This window comes from Chrysemys picta, chromosome 2 (genome assembly GCF_011386835.1).
Source record: "Chrysemys picta bellii isolate R12L10 chromosome 2, ASM1138683v2, whole genome shotgun sequence".
Taxonomy (NCBI): domain Eukaryota; kingdom Metazoa; phylum Chordata; order Testudines; family Emydidae; genus Chrysemys; species Chrysemys picta.
In genome coordinates this window covers 115,672,740-115,692,526 of record NC_088792.1, presented here as the reverse complement: position 1 = coordinate 115,692,526, position 19,787 = coordinate 115,672,740, and the positions used below count along the sequence as shown (strand labels likewise).

The window sequence follows — 19,787 nt, the reverse complement described above, 5'->3', positions numbered from 1 at the left end:
CCACCCTGGACCCGAGAAGCCTTTCCTAGTAAAAATTAACCATTTTGGGGAAAAACTTCAGTTTCAATGAATTGGCATTTTCAAACAAAAAACTCTTTAATCAAAAATATCCTGACCAGCTCTATGTACAGTATATATCACGTCTTTTTTTTAATCAAGATAAGTCTATTTGCTCATATTACTTAACTTACTTCTCAACTCAATATTGAATCATTCATGTTTTGCTATAGACTATAGAGAATTGTAATTCTTTAGTATTACACAAAGTAGTATTAAATAATTCAGAATTCATTTGGCATTGATTAGATGGCATGAACAAAATAAATTAGCATATACTATACATGTTCCTGGTACATTAGTGGTGATGAAAAATTCAAATAATGGTGTTTTGCTCTTAGATTAAGATCCAGTTCAGGCTGCTAACATCTGAAACTGGGTAGGGAGAACTGACACACAGAAGGTTTACTCATAGCCAAATGTACAGCAATGGGTAAAGATCACTCCGTATCTGACTCAGAAAAAGTAAGCTAATCCTATACTGCCTACCCAGGGCAACATCTATTGTTTGGATGATGAAAACAATAGTCCTTCTCTTTCAGGAATGCAAGAACTAAACACGTCACCACCCCCTAAATCAGAAGGGAAACAAAGGCATGGGATTGATGTGTAAAAGGAAAATAAAAGCTGCTTGCTTGGATGATTCAGAAATACAGACCTGCACTGCCTAATGTAAGAGAGAACAAGAAAAGAAAAGAAAAAAACATTTATAGGGGAACAAAGATTATAGGGATGGAAAAAATGAGCTAGCCCCACATTGTGGAGGAGGTGAAAAACTGAAAGCATAGGCCAGATTTCCAAGAGAGTTTGGTAGTGACCACCACCAACATGCAAACTCAAAAAAAATCTTCCCCTCTCTCTGTCCTTCTCTGAAGTGATAAGAAGTGGGGTTCACCCGGAAATAAACTGCACAACCTCGGAGGAAGTAGCACAAAATTGGTTTTTGTGTTCTATTTTCTATATGGTGTCATCCGCTGGCAGGAGGCGAGATGTGCAAAAAACATTCTGACCCATACAAAGAATGGGCTTTGTCTCAGCTTGAAATTTTGTCTAGTTTTTATTTTATCTGAGCCAGTTCACCCATCCCTACTACAATGGGAGCACGGTCAATAACTGGAAATCAAGGAAGAGGAACCATGTACAACAACTCAGTCCAAGGAAACATTGTTATGACATATAGGCATTTAAAAAGCAGGAAAAATTGGTGGCAGTACTCAAAACTCGTTTCAGGCAGAAATATCTAAGTGCTAAAGTTGTTCCCTCCTCTCGGACATGTGCATAAAGATCTACTTTGGGTGTTGGGAGTGGAGACCAGGTTGGCACAGGCTCTGCGTTTACTGCCCACATTCTGTATTAGCAATCATGCTAGTGCTCCATGCTCAAACAACCAAGTGCTCAATACAGAGCTTGCTCAATCATGCTTTGCACAGGAGTTCAGAAGTTGGCTCTAAGTCTGTACCTTCAGACATGCACCCTGAATAACATTCATCCATCAGCATGGGGTTTTCTTTAATAGTGAAACTTGACATTTCACAACTCTATTTCACTGCTTTCCCTTAGGAAAGGAAACAGTAATACAGAAAAAAATGTTTTTCCTGTAGCTGAAGGTGGTCATGTAGGAAAGAAAACAAAATCCAGGCATATAATATTTGCTTGGCCTGTTCCCTGCCTAAACTGCAGCCCCCTGTCATGCCTATTCTGAATGATGATCATAAAATCAAATACTGAAATGGCTATTCAATTCTTATTCTATAAGCAGAAATTGTGATGTTAGTTATTATTGGCTTTTCATGCTTCAGTAAATGTCTTTAAAATACCTTTGTGAATTGGCTGATGTGTTTTTGAAATAATGGAAGTATTCTGGTTAAAGAATACTAAATCAGATGCCCCTGTTTTTTGTGTTAACAAAAAGTACTTCTTAATGTTCTTCTCTCTCTTGTGTTGAGACTCAGAAAAGCCCTCTAAACGTGAAAGCATGGGGTCCCATATCTATTCCGTCACAATGACTGCATAGAACTTGCTTACTTAAGAAGAGAAACAATGAGTTTTATTATCTCAATGGCTGCAAAGTCAACTTCAGATCTGAAAAAGAAACATCCCAAGTTCTTTTCCCTCTCTCACTCTTTCATTATCACTACCCATAAAAGTTCTATTTGTCATTTACTGGTAGGGAAATTAAAAGGCAATTTTGTTGACAATGCACTTGGCAGAATATAATCCACCTTCCTCTTTCATAGTTGTATTGATGCTGCAGTGCTAACATGAGTAAAGAGTAGAAGATACATTTGCAGCAGATATGCTGGGACAGAAAGAAACTGACAATTTTTGCATCTTCACTTTCTGACTAAAAGTACACTTAAAGGATTTGTGCTTCAAAAGCAGGTGATAATGGATTTTAAAGCAATATATTTCTACATGCCATGGGTAGCATGAGAGGACTGACCCTGGGCCAGTGTCTGAGTTGCTGTGAGATATGCTCTTGAACAATATTCAGATCCACCAAGTAGAGTTTAAAATACCTGCTTTTAAATGTTATAGCTTTTAATAATAGAGTTCCGTAATAGACTAGAATAATTGCAATCAATTATATACAGAATACATGCATAAAAATAAATACCTGTTTTTTTAAACACCTTTAAAGGACATCGCCCTACAAAGTCTTACTCCTGCAAGTAATCTTACTCAGGCAAACAGTCCCTTTGAATTCAATGTGATTAGTCCGTTGCACAAGTAAGAGTTTGCAAGATTAGGTTATAAATATGTATTTATCAGATGCACATTCTTTACTTCTTTCAAGTATATAATAATAGGTAGAGAGTAACCGTCCAAATGCTACAAGTATTATACTAATAAAAAAGGGGACAACTAAAAATATTGGCTAATGCCCACCCAGTGCCCCAAACCAAAATCATCTGTGTGGAAAGATGCCATGTCTGTCTCTCAGATACAGAATATAGACTTCAAGAACAGCTGCCTAGAGACACGGCTACCCAAGATATCAGAACTGGAACAGATTCTAAAAGGTCGGTCGTAGAAGGCCTTTTCCTTTTATGTACAAAATAAAATTAACAATAAGCCACATTAAAATAATATGAAATTAAAAGCAACTTAACTCACGGATGTCAAACTTAGTGCTGAGGCTGCTGTGCTCATTCCTAAAATTCAGGACAGAGGATCAGTCTTTGCTTAGAATTTCCTGGATTGGTTTAGTTTGCGCCGCAACTTTCAAATTTACTTTAAAATGCGTATGGTGTATTTCGCAAAGTTCTGCATGGCATAATGGGATATTGGAGACATGAGAGGAACAGAAAAATTCAGAGACTCCAGAGGGCTACACCAAGATATACCCAAAACAGAACCAGGCTTACCATTAGCAAATACCATTGCAGATTAGACCCCAATCCATGTCAGTGGACCCTTATTCCTTTGAGAAATTCCACTGAAGTCGATGGGCCAGATCTTTAGCCAGAACTCAACAGCCATTGAATTGAACAGAGCTATGACAGTTTGCACCAGCTGATGATCCAGCTCTGTGCATCCCCACCTAGGTTGAGGAGTGGAGAGCCTGTGTGTGTGTGCATGTTTTATTTAAAACAGGAATTTCAAATCCAAATAATCAACCTGAAGCTTTCTGACAATATCTTTCTAGATATACATAGAGAAAAATACTCAAAAACTAATTCAAAACACAGAATTACATGTGTCTTCAAGTAAAAAAAAGTGAGGTTATGAATTACAATTAAAATGATGCTTCTTATTTTTCTCTAACACAATAACTGGCATGTACCTCTATACCGAGTTGTAGGGCTGGATCTTTGGATCTAATGTGTTAACCAAAGAAGCTTTACATATTTTATGAATGAAGTTGCTGTTGCATGATTCAGCTACTAGTCTATCTGTACTTTAAAAGAAAGTGACTAGGAGTAAATGTGCGGCAGACTAAACTACATAATTTTATCATCAAATAAACATATAATATTGATGGAAAAGGACATATTGTTCCAGTCAACTGCAACACTGCTGTAGTTATAGACGAATAAAACAGTTTGACCCGGATTTCAACAATAGAAGAAAATAATAACCTAAAAGCACTAATATCCATGGGAAAACATTCCTAAATTCTATTTCGCTTTTAATTTTATCATCCCTAATTACTTGCCAAGGAAACAGACTATTTTATTCTCAAGTAGTTTATCACAACTGTAGCCTAGAAGAGCTCTCTTATCAGCCTATCAGATTCGGATTTCCCATACAGAATGAATGTATTGATGCACTTATATTAAATGGTTTACTCACAGCACATTCATTCAGAGTCACATGCTAGTTTTCTTTCCTTCATAAAAAGGCATCTTTGAAACATGGCTGAAAAGCCAGTTCAGAAAAAGTTGTCTTCTGAATATAACAGCTGAATACCACATACAATCTCAGTATACTCACAGGAGTGAATCGGTAACACTGCACATTGTTCTGAGCATAATGGGAAATGCCATCCAAGCTAGCAAAGGGGGGTGGGGGGACCTTTTCCCTGATTGGCTGTTCATCCCAAGCTGCCTGGCAAAGGTTTGAAATATGCAATGCAGAGAAGTGATATTCTGTGGCATTCATTCAATTTACCTGCACTAGACTCCAGGGAGCCATACTATTAAACAACAGCTCCAGTGGGTCAATAAAGTTAACTTAATTAAATTGGTTTCCCTCCCTCACTTCCAACTAGCAAGATTTAGGGCAGAGGGACGCAGCGTTGCTTGGAAAGAAAAGGATGATTTAGTTAATCATCTGATGAAGACAGACATACATTTTTGTCAATAATTATACCCACAAAGCAAAGTGCTAGTTTAAAATTAAAACAATCATGTATGCTGAGAAAAGAGACTATACCTACTAATGACCAGCCATTAATATTTTTCAAGAACTGTCAATTTAATCCACTACCTAAAAGCAAGGAGCAGTATCTTCTTATTGCTCTTTGTACTCCATAAAACTAAAATTACAATTGCTTAAGTGAAGTGTGTATAAAATATGCTATCGTGGCTACAAGCATAATAAACACAAGCTCTTAATTTACGAGGGACAGTACCTAGTACTGTTCTGGTCATTTGGCTCTCTGTGTCCTCAGTGGATTACACAAGTCACCTTTCAGCAGTCTTTCATTCTATTCTACACTGAGTGGTGCAAGTAGTGAAACCTATAGTTAAGTTGCCAAACAATTTCACTTATAAAAACTCGGTTTGCAGTTGCTTATAACTTTGTCAAACTTTTAACTGTTTAGATTGAAATTTTCCATGCCAGGAGTCTGACTCAGACTGAACAGTTCTGGAAAGCTTTAGCTAAAATGTTTTAACCATTTCTGAGAATGAGATGAGGGAAAATACATGATTATATCCATGTTAATTAATTATTACAACTATTTCATTGAGATGCTGCAGGACCTCCATGCTTTGGAGCAAGACGGTAGCTTGATGTCATGGATGTGCCTTTTTCTGTCCCTGTGAAAATTCCCCCAAATTTATAAGCCTCTAAAAAAAAAAAATCTCAGTTTGAATATAATCATTTGAAGCTTCTTGGAGTTTGGCAGCTATGTTGTCTGAAAATTCTGTCTGCACTGGGCATGCTCCATCCCCTCACAGCTCCTGACTGCCAACAGGACTGTACGTGCACCATCCCTCACACAACAATTAGGCATGCTCCATCCCAAGACTGCAGGGGCTGAGCAATACTTTCTCTGCAATTGCTCCTCCTAGCAGCTGGGAGCTGCAGTGGCATCAGGCACAGCAACAGATAGCAGGGAGACTATCTGTGCTCTCATGGCTCCCAGGCAGAGTGAGGGAGAGGGAGGAGGTAACAACAATACACTTAGAGAGTGAGGATCCACAGAGCTGAATGTCCATGGACACCTTGTACGGCTCCCAGAGTTATTACTGATCTGGTGCAGCCAGGTTAAACATGGACAATTGTGAGGATGCTGCCAGGGAATGTCCCCTCCTGACCTCAAATCCTATCTTCAAGGCTCGACGTGCGGGGACTTTATCTCCAAGGTGGGCTATATGACCAAAAAGTACCAGCTGGCAATGACTGATGATGACTTCAATCCTCTTGAGGCCAGTTCTCCATAATACATCCCTCTTACTGATAAAATCAAACCATTTTATGCTCTATAGCCACTGCTGGCAACACATATGAAATGCCTCCAGCCTCCTGATGTCCTGTTTAAGCAATGTCCAGGTTTCTGATCCACATAAAAGGATTGTAAGTACACAGGTTTGATGAATCCATACTTTTCAATATAATTTCACTTTTTTTTTTTTGGCTCTAGACCCTAATGCAGGTCTTTCATGGATAAGGCTGCTAAATCAATTTTCCTTAGGATGTCGAGCTAGCAATGCCCATTTGTTGACAATTTACCGCTTAGGATAGATGGAATCATCCACTACTTCCACAGTTTGTCCCTCACCACAGATTTCTTGCATCACAACTTTTGTGCTGACACTCTCATTTTTTGTTTTTCCCAAGAAACCCTTAGCTCAAGGGCAGCTACCATGTGCTGGAAGCTCTCTAGTGCATCTTTAAGGTGGTTTGCATCCTAGCCAAAGAGGATGACATAATCTGCATAATCCAAGTCAGCAAACAAAGTTGAACTGACCATTATACCGGTATTGGTGGAGATATGTTCAAGGAGACAATTGACTGCATGGCAGAACAGGGCTTGGGCCAGGACATATCCCTGCTTCACCCCGGATCTAGTGTAAAACCTGTCAGACCTATGAGTTCCCCATGGCACCCATGCCTGAGTCATTATGTACATCTTGAATTAACCGCAGGAGGGTGTCGGGGGCACCAAGTCTTGTAGAGCCTTCTACAGAGCAGCACTATCAATAGAATTGAAGGCTGCCTTTATGTCTAACATATGCTGCTGTCGAAGGACAACTGAATTCATAATGGATCACAGATAAAAGACAAAGAGCAAGTATAACATCCATTGTAGACTGCCCAGCAGTGAAGCCTGATGAGTCTGGGCAATGGAGTTTCACAAGGAGAGCCTGGAGCCGAGTGAGTCGGGCATGTGTAACAACTGTTCTGGGAACAGAAAGCAGAGCTATTGGCCTGCAGTTGCTACACTGAGTGTGTGGGCCTTTCCCCTGATAAAGTAGGATTATGATCCCTTCCTTCCACTGCACGGGTAACTTCCCAGTGGTCTAAGCCCAGACAAAATTAAGGGCTCTATGGCTCACCTGAGAAGTTTGGGTGTGTGTTGTTGTGTCCAGCAGCAGTTTCTTTATGGTGGAGCAATGTAGGTACAAAGGTACATCTACACAGGTTTCAGTGTCCGGGATTGCATCTACTACTAACATGTCTAGATCTGGCCAAGGCGTTGTTTCAGAATGATTATGTGCAGTCTCATAATATTCCTTCTATTTTTGCAGAACTTTTTCTTGGGTTGAGAATGTTTTACCATTAACCTTATTTATTGGCACAAATCCTGCGCAAAGTCCAGTTTTGGATCGAAGTAACTGAATAGCTTTGAATGCAGGTTGTAATTTTTTAGATCTTATTCCCTCTCCCACCTCTTTTGCCAAATTCTTAAAATAAGCGTCACGATCCACTTTTGCTCACACCTGAAAAATACCTTGTAATCGTTTACATTCAATGTCATCATGGCGCTGCCTGCCCTCAGATTTCTTTGCAGAATTTGAAATATCTTAGCAGATACGCTACAAGTGAAACCCTTGGCTTTCGGTTTTGGAATGGCATCTACAACTTCTTGGATGACCATGTTTATGGCTATCCAAGCTGATTCTACCTCATCCGGGAGAGCACCAAGAGTGTTTGCTTTGAGGGAGGAGGTAGCCTAATTAAAATGCAGGAGGATGAGGAATGGGGAGGGGGGAATACACTTGCACACCTACATACACTTCATTAAAAGAAATTATTAAGGTTGCCAAGTCAATCACTCAGAAGTTAGGAAATGCCACAATAAAGGCTTCCAGTGCAAACATAATTCAGCCCTCCTGTGCATATACATTATGATAAGGTCTTTAAGTACATGATCACATACTATTTTCCCACATTATTTTATGTTCTTCAAATTTTTTTATTTTAAGCTCCTGATTAACAAGCTCCTAGAACCTGTTCAGCTTGTCATAAGTCAAGGCAGTCTTCACTGGCAAATTACACAAAGAATTAAAAAAAAAGAATTAAATGAATAGTTAGTTGAAATAAATGCCTCTAGTCACACACGAGGAAACCATTTCTAGGTGAGTGCAGCTGGAGTTACAAAGTTCGGAAATATCTAAACCCTGGCAGAAAACAGTTTTTGTTTTGTTTTCTCAGCCTAAAGACTCTCTTTAAACAACCTTCTTTGTCACTTGGCCCAGGCAAAAGTGTCTTTTCCACCTGTTACTCAAACTCCTCCCCAATATTAGGGGGCACAGTTCTTTGTTCTAGCAAAAGTCCACCCTTATATTTGAGTAGGAGAGTTACTCATAATGGGCCTGAATCAAAGGTCACTGAAGTCAGTCTTTGGATCATGTCCCATATCATCTTTCAACACCAGTTATTTTGACTCATGTTTCTTCACAGCCCACACAGGTATGGCAATTGCCTCTGTGAGCATCTATTTCCAATATCCCAGAGAGCCAGAATGACAGAATTACTCATGCTGATTTGAATCTTACTCCACAAGAAATCCTACTGAATTCAATACCACAACGTACGGTGCAAGGAACCATTTAGTGTGAGACCAGATATGACAATCTGGCTCATAGACAATTACACCTCTACCTCGATATAATGCTGTCCCCGGGAGCCAAAAAATCTTACCACGTTATAGGTGAAACCGCGTTATATTGAACTTGCTTTGATCGACTGGAGTGCGCAGCCCTGCCCCCCCAGAGCACTGCTTTACCGTGCTATATCAGAATTTGTGTTATATCAGGTCACGTTATATCGAGGTAGCGGTATATTAGTCTGTTCTTTCATTTAGTGACTTTATCTATACTTTAGGGTATAGGAGTACTTGTGGCACCTTAGAGACTAACAAATTTATTAGAGCATAAGCTTTCGTGGACTACAGCCCACTTCTTCGGATGCCACAAGTACTCCTGTTCTTCTTTTTGCGGATACAGACTAACATGGCTGCTACTCTGAAACTTTAGGGTATGTTACTTAGTCAAAGCTTGATAGCAAGTAAAGAGGCTGAGAAGTTTAATATAAATTAAAAATCAAATACCCAGATACGGTAACTCCTCACTTAACGTTGTAGTTATGTTCCTGAAAAATGCAACTTTAAGTGAAACAATGTTAAACAAATCCAATTTCCGCATAAGATTTAATGTAAATGCGGGAGGTTAGGTTCCAAGGAAATTTTTTTAGGGCAGACAAAAGGCATTATATACTGTATAGTACTGTACTGTACTGTGGTTGGGAAGTGCCCCTGGCTTACCCCACACAGGCACAGCCCACTGCAGGCAAGGATGCTAGGAAGCACCTTTGCAGCAGCAGCGGCAGCAGCAGCGGCAGCAGCAGCGGCAGCTTCCCCGGAGAAGAACAGGCTCAGACTTTGCTGGGAATGCTCCAGGCCCACCTCTTCCTGTCCCCGCTCCACTTCACCTCCACCTCTTCCCACCCCCCACTCCACCTCCTCTCCGGAGCACGCCACATCCCCCCCCCAAGTCCTAAGTGCCGCCAAACAGCTGTTTGGCGGCACTTAGGACTTTCTGGGAGGGAGGGGGAGGAGCAGAGACGCAGCGCTTCCCTGCTCCTGCCCCTCCCTCCCAGAAAGTCCTAAGCGCGAAGTGCTGGGAGGGAGGGGGAGGAGTGGAGAAGCCCTGCATCTCCACTCCTCCACCTCCCTCCCAGAAAATCCTAAGGGCCGCTAAACAGCTGTTTGGCAGCGCTTAGGATTTTCTGGGAGGGAGGGGGAGGAGTGGAGTCGTGGCACTTTCCCGCTCCTGCCCCTCCCTCCCAGCGCTTCCCTGCCCCCAGACAGCTGTTTGGTGGCGCTTAGGACTTTCAGGGAGGGAGGGGGAAGCGTGGAGATGCAGCGCTTCCCTGCTCCTCCCCCTCCCTCCCAGAAAGTCCTAAGCGCTGGGGAAGCGCTGGGAGGGAAGGGGAGGAGGTGGAGAAGCGGAACTTGTGCAACGCTCCCTTGTAAAGTCGCTGCTTTTCCACAGAAATTTACAAGCAGGCAGCCAAACGACGTTATAAGGGAGCATTGCACAACTTTAAACAGCATGTTCCCTAATTGAGCAGGGACGTAACACTGAAACAACGTTAAGTGTGACGACATTAAATGAGGAGTTACTGTACAACTATCTGCCACAGGGGGAGAGTTAAAATAAATCAACATTACAGTGATGTGGAATGGCCAGTCACAATACCATGTACTGTGTTGTAAGAGTCACCAGGTCTGGAGTGATTTCAGGTTTCTCTCTTCCCTTTGGAATTTTGGAACATCACAGATGTCATGCACTTGACCCCCAGTGCGGGAGGGTAACAGCCACTTGCTACATAAGTACCTTTGTTAATCACTCACAACTCAGCCTCAGATAAAGAGATTTATATTCATGACAGTCCGGAGCAGCGGTTCTCAACCTATTTACCATCGTGGGCCGCATATGCAGCTCTCAGTGTGTTATGTGGGCCGCATCCACACAATATATATACTACCTACATGGCTCTGAGGTTATCACATGGGCCGCAGCTGTGTGCTGATTGGGCTGCATGCGGCCCATGGGTTGAGAGCCACTGGTCCAGAGGTTTCATGAATAGCAGAGATAGCTCAGCAGGACCATGATTTTGTCTGGGGCCAAACACAGGTAAACAGAGACATTGCTGGAAACAGGAGGGAAAGGTAGAAAGAACAGGGAGGTTATAACTATAAAACAAATAGAAGCATTGACATTGAAATAATCTTTTTTAACCAATAAAATGTAGATACTGTAGTAATTTTGTTTCGATATTTTATTTTTGCTTCATTTTTCAATTCTCGTAGTCTGATGAAGGGCAAAATGGACAGCGAAGAGATGCCAAGCACCTCTACCGAACAATCCCAAGACAGGAAAACTTTCAGCCACTGGCCCAAATAAATAAATAAATAAACCAAGAACATCACTTTTTGCAGGTAATGAAATGGTTTGGCTCTTTCCTAATGAACTGTACTCTTGGCTATTTGCCCATTCAGAGCCAGATAAGACAAGCAAAGAATGTGTTTGCGATTGCCTTTTAAATGGACAATAGGCTGGTCAAGTGTTTTTTAGTCCATCTGAGCTCTAGTAGCCTGCACTTAGCATTCAATCAGAGTGGTTTCTATGGTCCATGTTATAGCAGAGTGTGACAGCCGTGCTTTGGAAGTGCTACTCTTCTCCTTAGAAAGTCGTTGAACGGTGACTCCACAACTCAAGTGCTTTGGGCTCATTTGAATTTATAGCTATTCACTGGAGTTATGCAGAGCCCCAGTAGGAACACATGCTCTCAGGAAATCACAACAGTTACAACACCTGAGTAGTATGGGCTCCCCTGCGAGTTTGCTTTGCCCTGGCACTGGTGTGGCTAGCAGCCCTATCTGGGACAGGCCTTGGACTCAGAGGGAGCTTGGGGAACTCAAAACTCAACCGGGCACCTTTTAGAGGAGCCCAATTTCTTCTATTCTTTTAAGATTTTAAGAAGTACAGCATTTGCTTACCATATATATGCTAGACAGACTGATCCTACACAGCAAGCCCTCCCCAGCCCCTAACGCCCATTATGAGCTTGGTGTTGAACATCCACAGTTCCCACTGAAAGAAATGGTCCAAAACTTAGTCCTTACTCAGACCCAGACTGTGTATGGCCCTAGCTAGGAGGGAATGAAGGGAGAAGGTGCAAGGAACCTTCCCCTAGCAACAGTGTCTGTGCTTGAGGGAGCACAGAGACCACTCCCTATTAGCGTCCAAGGGCCAAGTCACATCAAAGCACATGCGGAGGGAGAGAGTGCGAGCATGAGAGAGCAGACTGCAGCATCCAAAGGGATGGTGCAGCTTGTGCTCTCCCATGTACTTCCTGGAATACACTCCTGGAGCTACCCAGGGCACAGCAACTCCGCCCCGCTCCCAAATGGGAACTAGTCCAAATCTGGCCCATTGTTTTTACTCAGTTCCTACTTAGACCAAGCTGTCAGTGAAATGAAGGATTGGGTGCAGGTGCTCAGAATCTCTCAGGATCAGGGCCTTTATTTGTTATCCTTATCAGCTCAGGCAATGAGTGGTTTATCAGATTTGGACAAACATGCACTGCCAAATTCAAATGAATGCCTATTTGTTCAGAAGCATACCCCAATTAGCAACTCCTACAACTAGAAGAAAGGATGATTAGGATCAGAAACATTTGTCTATATAATTGCACTTGTTACTGGATCACAGGTTAACACCTTTTATTTATGGATTTTCTGGAGTGCATCTAACTCTCACCCCCCACCTTTTTTTCTTTAACACACACTAAGATGCACTTAGGCTTTATTCTGGGAGAAGCCTGCTAAGATGATGGTTAGAAACCTAAGACAAATATCAAAGTATTAGTATAAATCCAATCGGGGGAAAAACAACAATAGAAACATACATTTGATTGAATAAGTTTTTGTATTAAGGTACTACAGAGCACCCTCATATACAAAATGTATTTCTAGGAAAATGTATATTAGCATTGCTAAGTTACTTTAAATAAAATATACAGTATTGTACACATCATGAAAATCTGGACTCTGAATTTTGAAGGCAGGCTTCTGAACCCTCAATAATCACCAATCACTAACAATACCAAAGCTACCTGAAACCTTGGCTCTTGTCTTCTTTAAAAAAATAAAACAAACCACAATATTTCCTCTGTGTGACCGGGTCTCAAATAGCTTTCCTCTGGAATTCCCCTAACAAAATTAAAACATGTTATTCATCATATCTTCATTCCTGCTCACCTGTCTTTTGCTTTCCCCATTACAAATAAAATCCTGATTGCTCCCAAAATCAAAGTTTTTTCTCCCTTTTTGTTTCTATTTAATGCTAAGCTATGTTTGTCAAAAGACCTTGGGCAACAGATACTAACACCCGACAACTAGATCTTTCAGCAGTAGTTTTAGTGGCAGCAGGTCTTAGAGAAATATGAACACACTGTTGCCTTTGCATTACAATTTATATTAGGGCTGTCAAGCGATTAAAAAAATTAATCTCAATTAATCGCACTCTTAAACAATAATACCTATAGAAATGGTAAATAATATTCTTTAAATCTAATTTTCTTATCTCACTACATATGATATTATAAACTGTGTATTCTTATGAAGTCTCATTTTTTGGAAAGCAGTAGCTAAGCTTAATTAATTATAGCAGGTAAAAACTTTTGCTACTCTAGTAACTCTATTATGCGGCTTAAATTCAATTTATTCTGTGCATCTTTATTCCAGAAATATGCAGTGGCAAAATGTGATAATGTTCTACTATTTCACTACCTATCAGCACAGTATGATCAAATAGGATTGCCAAAGCTGAAGAAGCATTAAGCCATGTATTGAGTTTCACAACACCCACAGCATGCTCTGAAGAGGAACATACTCCAACAAGAAGAAAATAACATAATATCTACTGTAGTTATATACAGCCAGAAAGAGAGAAATACCTTAGCCTAAGGTGCATTGTAGTGATATGAAAATCTTCATTGCTATATAGGTGGAAAAGACTGTGGGATGGATTTTTTAAAAATATATTTCCTCAGTTGTGAAGCAAGGGAGAGTGGTTTGTGTTGTTTATAAATAATTTTGTCTCTTACAAATGTAGTTTCATATAAACCTAGCTCTTTAGTGATGGGGGAACTTCATAAAGTTCAGATAAATCCTGAGCAAACAGGATGTTTGTTTGACCTCGAGCTTATTAAACATTCTAAGGATCCTCTCTCCCTCCTTTAATCCAACCAGATCCTTCTCCTTTCAACTTTTTATGATTCTATCCTTTCCTTTCCCTTTAACACTTAACTCCCTCTCTAATCTTACATGGGACTTCCCATCTCCCACATTCTTATTCCCAACAAGTTACTGATTCTCCCAACTTCCTCTCCCTAAATCCAGTAACAGGGGCGGTTCTAGGCACCAGCAAAGCAAGCAGGTGCTTGGGGCAGCCCATTTGCAGGGGCGGCAGCCGTCAGGGATCCAGCCTGGGAGCTGAGAACCAACAGGGGGCCCTGGGAGCTGTAGTTCCTTGGTTAGCTCCCTGGCTATAGAGCCAGCCCTGGAGCAGGGAAAGAACTACATTTCCCAGCATTCCCTTGGCCGCTATCAACAGGAAAGGGAGGGGGAGGGAGTATGGTAGCTGAAACCTCATGCTGCAGCTTGCTGTGAATGGAGAGCTCACTGCTAGAGTGGTGTGGCACTGTGAATGGGGAACAAGTATGCCCAAGGAGTAGAAGGCTTTGGCCCAGATATCCCCTTCAGAAGACATCCCCAGACTGGATTAGGGATACTGGTGTGACCTCACCTTACAGGCCTCAAAGAAAGAATTGGGTGGGGGTGGATTAAATGGACAGTGCCCCTCTCTATCTGAAGCCTAGCAAGGGAGGTATGTGGATCCCACTAGAATTTAAAATGGAAAGTAAGGGAGGGGAGGCTCTACTGGACCTGGGCAGCTTTAGATACAGTACCAGGCATGTAGGAGGATTTCCACTTCTGAGCCATGGAAGCAGTAATTGACTTTTCTTTTCCAGATTTAGCTAATATTCAGAAAGGGAATCTAGCACCTGCCTTCCAGATTTGAACACCCTCAAAATTCAGGAGCGCTCAAGCTCAATTGGGCAGCTGTTACTTCATTTCTTCCAAATCAAATATACTGATCCACTGTAACTTGCTGTAGAAAAAGTAGGATAAAATTGAGCAAGAAATGCTTCCCAGTAGTTTTTAGGACTGGAATTGCTATTTTCAACAGCCATTGCCTTTTTTTTTTTTTTTTAGTTTTATTTGTTTAAAAGGAAGACAGTGATATTGCATTGGCAAATTCCCCATAGAAACAAAGAGTGGAACAAAAGAATAATAAAGGCACCTCAACTCTTCCTCATTTATGGAGGACAGTCTTATAATATGCATCCAGATATCCTCCAATCACACAAGCTGAAAATTGTTTCATTTTACGGCATAAAATACACAGTACAGGGTGGGGGGAGAGCCCAGGGCTGGGGCAGGAGGGGTGTGTGTGGGGGAGCCCAGGGCTGGGGTGGGGGCAGCCAAAATTTTTTTTGCTTGGGGCAGCAAAAAACCTAGAGCTGGCCCTGTCCAGTAAAGCCTCCCAAATCGCTGACTATTCCTCAACCTTCCTAAGGCCCCCTACATTTTTAAGAGAGAGCATCACAGGATTTGTCTCAGTTGTGATGCTCTTTGCTAGACTTGGGGTCCCTTAAAAAGCTGGTCCTACAGATGGTTTGCTCTTCCCTTAGGATCAGAGTCAAGGACCCGGTAAGGTGGTCCTCCTATTCTCTGGTTTACCTATGACAGAGGCAGTGCCATCCATAACGCCAGGGGATAAGTGGAGAAGGAGGTGGCAGAGTCCCAAAATCTTTGAGGGCTTGTCTACTTAATTTTTGTACTGCTTTGTCTTTGGGGGCAGGGACCATCTTTCATTGTGTGTTTGTACAGGACCTAGCACAATGGGGCCCTGGTCCTTGATTAAAGCTCCTAGGTACTACTGCAATACAAACAATTGTTACCGAAACAAGATATAATAATATAAACAGCTTTATGCTGCTATAACTGCATTCACACTAGGGGACTGCAGAAATCTAGATTTTTTTTCTCCGGATTTAGTTAGATTGATGCAAAAATTGAATGCAGACCAGCCTGAGGGCTAAGTAACATAGTTGTATCAGGGCTGTTCAGGTGTGGAGGGGGCTAAAAACATGACACCACTGATGTCACTAGCTAGTGAAAAGATGGTCAAGAGGGGCACTGAACTGGACCATCGAATGATGCTCAGAACACTGCAGTTGGAGTTGAATCTCAAGTCTAATGCCCTGCAGAAAGAGAAGCAACTTGGCAACACAAGGAATCCCAAAGAGCAAAGAGCCCCTTACCTAGGGGCTTGGTAAGGAATTATGGTTGCTGTCTTTTCTATAATGAATTGAATCTTCTGTTTTCAAATCTTATGAGTTCGAGGGACATTTTTGTGAAGAGAGGGGCAGTAGATTCTGAGGCACTCTGACTCAGGAAAGTATCTCTTTCTGGGGTCGCTGTGGCTCAAGTCTGAACAAAATTTAGGATCCCATGGCCAAAAAAATTCACTGTGAAGGATGCTTTATTGACCTACCTACACTATAGTTACAATTGATATATAACCATACACGGATATGTCCAAGGTCATGGTTAAGGTCGCATTGATACTAAAAATTGGAACCATTTTGTAACTGGATCTTGAGACAATCATATTGTAACACAGTAACCTGCCTCAACTGTAGTGTAGACAGGCCTCAGTCTACTTGGGAGGCTGGAAATTTTGAATTCTTTGATATTATTCATCATCAATCATTTTGTGGAGCTATTTTGGTCTCAGTGTCACAGTGAATTGCTCTCTTTTCTATTGGCAGGTCAGCAAATAATGGATTTCAGAGTTCACTGGCAATTTTGAGACATCAAAGAAAATTTGTTTCGAGTTGGACCAAAACCAATTTTTTTTGAAATTTTTGGCGGATAAAAAAGTTGAAAAACAATTGTTTCGGGCTAAATGAAACACTTCATTTGAACCAAAGTGAAAAGTTCCATTTCAATTTTGAGCACTTTTAAACATTTTTGGATTTTTAAAAATAAAATTAAAGGAAATGTCACACTGAAAAATCATTTCAATTTTTGTTTTTAAGGTTTTTTCCCTAAATGAACAATTTGGTGAAATCAACGTGAATTCACAAAATGATTTAGTGTTGCTGTCAGATCTGCATTTTTCCCTGAAACGAAGTTTTGGTTGAAAAATGTCACCCAGTTCTAGTCATGATGGCAGTCAGTGCCAGAAAAAAGAGAAGAGAAAAGTCAGGAATGGAGGGCGAGAAAGAAAAGTAAATAAGAAAGAGGACTTACTTGTAAGAAGACTCAGTGGTGTTTAAGAAACTGCTGTCAGTCCTTCCTTGCAGTAGCTATCCGTGCACTCAGTTAAGGCAGAAATCTTTTAAAGTTGTAATTAATGTTCTGAAAAGAAGAAGATACAAGGGCGTAGCAATTATTTCAGCCATCAAGTACTGCAATTAATTAAACGACACTAAGGTTTCTATCTAAGGTTAAGTAATGTCATAAGAGACTTTTCTATTACACTGTGGAACGTATATAATGTTTCCAGCCCTCATTCAGTGATAAACCACATGACACAAGGTGCCCACAATCCCTACTCCACCGGGGTACCTGGAATGCACAGCACTGGCTAGCATGGGCGGTAGGTTTGTATAATTTTTGGTGGTGCCTAAGTGGATCCGTCCCATCCATAGGACAGACTGGGGCAACCACCCTGGGCCCCACGCTTTGGGGGGCCCCGTGCTTCAGGGGGACACAGGCTCCAGGGAGGCCTGGGGGGTTAGCAGGGTGCCTGGCGCCGACAAAAGCGAGCCACTCTGCTCCACCCCACCTCTTCCTATCATGCCCCCACTCCACCTCTTCCCCGAAGCCCCCACCCCTGAGCAATGGTGGGAGCCGGCGAGGTGGAGCGGAGTGGGCTGGGGCCAGGTCACTCGCTGCTGCCAGAGCCAGGCCCCCCACTAACTCCCCAGGCCACCCTGTACCCCATGACACTCTGAAGCACAAGGCAGGGGTAGGCACCACCATGTTGTGCGACGAACACTTGACAAAATTACCAGACTGAGTGACGGACATTGGGGGCGTAGGGGTATTATGTCATTCAATCGTTCAACCCATAAAATAGCACACATTTTGCCACACTGAAAAAAACCCCAGTAACCTAGATAATAAATAATAATAATAAATTCAACTCATATAATTAAATGAAAAATGTGTGTATCCTGTGAGATTATATAAGAAATGAAAATGAGCTTGCTTTGGGATTTTATATCATTTAAACACATTTGGTACCTTGAGTAATGATAACACTTCTTGCAAATCACATAAATAGGGAACCCATGGTCCCCTTCCCTCACCCCATTGCAAAGGCACGGGGGTTATTGCTGACTGCCCTGGGCTGCAGAAAACCCTATGGGCAAAACATATGGAAAGAAGAGGATCAATTTATACAGAGGGATGAAGGGAACTCCCATAGTGCATTAATTAACACTTAATAAATACATCAAAATTAAATACATTACAGAGAGAAGAACCTGTAATGACAGACTTTACTTCATGAGAAGCTCCAGAGAAAGAAGACGCAGAGGGAGTAATGGTAGGGGTAATCCTAGGGAGACCAAAGGGGCTGGTAGAGGGAGCAGATAGAGAACAAGGGTAGAGGCAGAGTCACTGCAGGGTTGACCCAGTCTTCTGGGTCGCCGCTGTGGGTGGAAACACTGATCACTATCACTATAGGAGGGAACAATAGAATGGAATGCCCAGAAGAATGAATGACTTGAGGACAATTTCCTGAAGGGACCCTTACCCTTGCACAGCTTTTCTAGCGCCGAAATTTACATTTCTACACAGGGTGGTTTGGCCCACAGAAATAAAAATCTGTACATCTTCCATGGACCAATGGAAAAAAACAGGTACAATTCAAGTAGCTTTTAAAATTGCCTGTTAAACCGAGTTAACAAAATAAATGAGTTTATGAACAACCAGAAAATATACTTCTCACGTGAAAAAAAACTATAAATGGACTTCTTTGCAAAGAAATTGTAAGTTTTCTTACAGGAAAAGCCACAGACTGTCTGGAAGGGAAGAGTAGATTGAATTACTTGCCTCAGTGAAATTAAAAATCCAGAGAATTGCTGTGCCTGTGATGATGATGACTGGGGCTTGCTCACCTGTGGTTCCCCCTCCCCGTGCTGTGGAGGCACGGCCAGGCAGATCTGCATCTGCAAGCAGGCATCATCTCAGGTGCAGCTCCCATTGGCCATGCTGGCCAATAGCTGGTGGGAGGGGAGGCAAAGGGGGAGATTGTAGGGAGCCTCCTGGCCAATGGGCTGGTGGGAGGGGAGGCAAAGGGGGAGATTGTAGGGAGCTCTGGAGCAGGGGAGGCAGTGTGGGAAGGGAGTTGTCTGGCACAAAGGGGGAGCTCTCTGGAGAGGGGCAACAGTGGCACAGGGGTCGTTAGGGGTCTCTCAGGGGGGCAGAGGGTTGTGTGGGTTCTGTGGGGCTGGGGGAGTGATGGACGGAGCCAGCCACAGCCCAGCTCTGTGGGGGGGGGGGGCGGGGGCGCTGCTATAGCCCCCTCAGGAAGCCCCCTCTGTACTATGTATTTTATGCCAGCCCTGGGGTGCCCATCACTGCTCCTTTCCCCCGCCCCCAGCTCCATCTGTCTGTCCCCACAACCCCACGGCTGTGTCTGTGTCTCTCTGACAGTGACAGACTCCTTGGGGCTCTCTCTGCCTGCGGCTCCCTCCCACTCCCTGCTGTGGAGGCGTGGCCAGGCAGCTCTGGCATCGGACCCTGCAGCTTCCATTGGCCGTGGTTCCTGGCCAATGGGCTGGGAGCTGGGTCGGCGCTGGGGCCTCTCCGCAGCACGCAGTGACTCTGGGGACGGGGGGAGCTGCTCCCGAGGTGAGAGTGCCCCACGTTGCCGACCCATGGCGCGGGGCCCCACAAAGCA

General features: G+C 42.6%; 1 protein-coding gene across 10 annotated transcripts in view; it reads right to left on the bottom strand.

Moving 5' to 3' along the window:
• The window catches only part of LOC101951432 (poly(rC)-binding protein 3-like), a 737,225-nt gene that overhangs the window by 226,948 nt on the left and 490,490 nt on the right, over positions 1–19,787 (bottom strand). For 8 of the 10 annotated variants that reach the window (XM_065584029.1, XM_065584026.1, XM_065584032.1 and 5 more), the window contains exon 3: positions 17,126–17,233. The gene's annotated coding sequence lies outside the window, so the exon portion shown is untranslated. Of the gene's footprint in view, positions 1–4,353; positions 4,518–17,125; positions 17,234–19,787 lie in introns of those variants that run through there. The other 2 variants (XM_065584023.1, XM_042842121.2) reach the window with 2 other exon arrangements.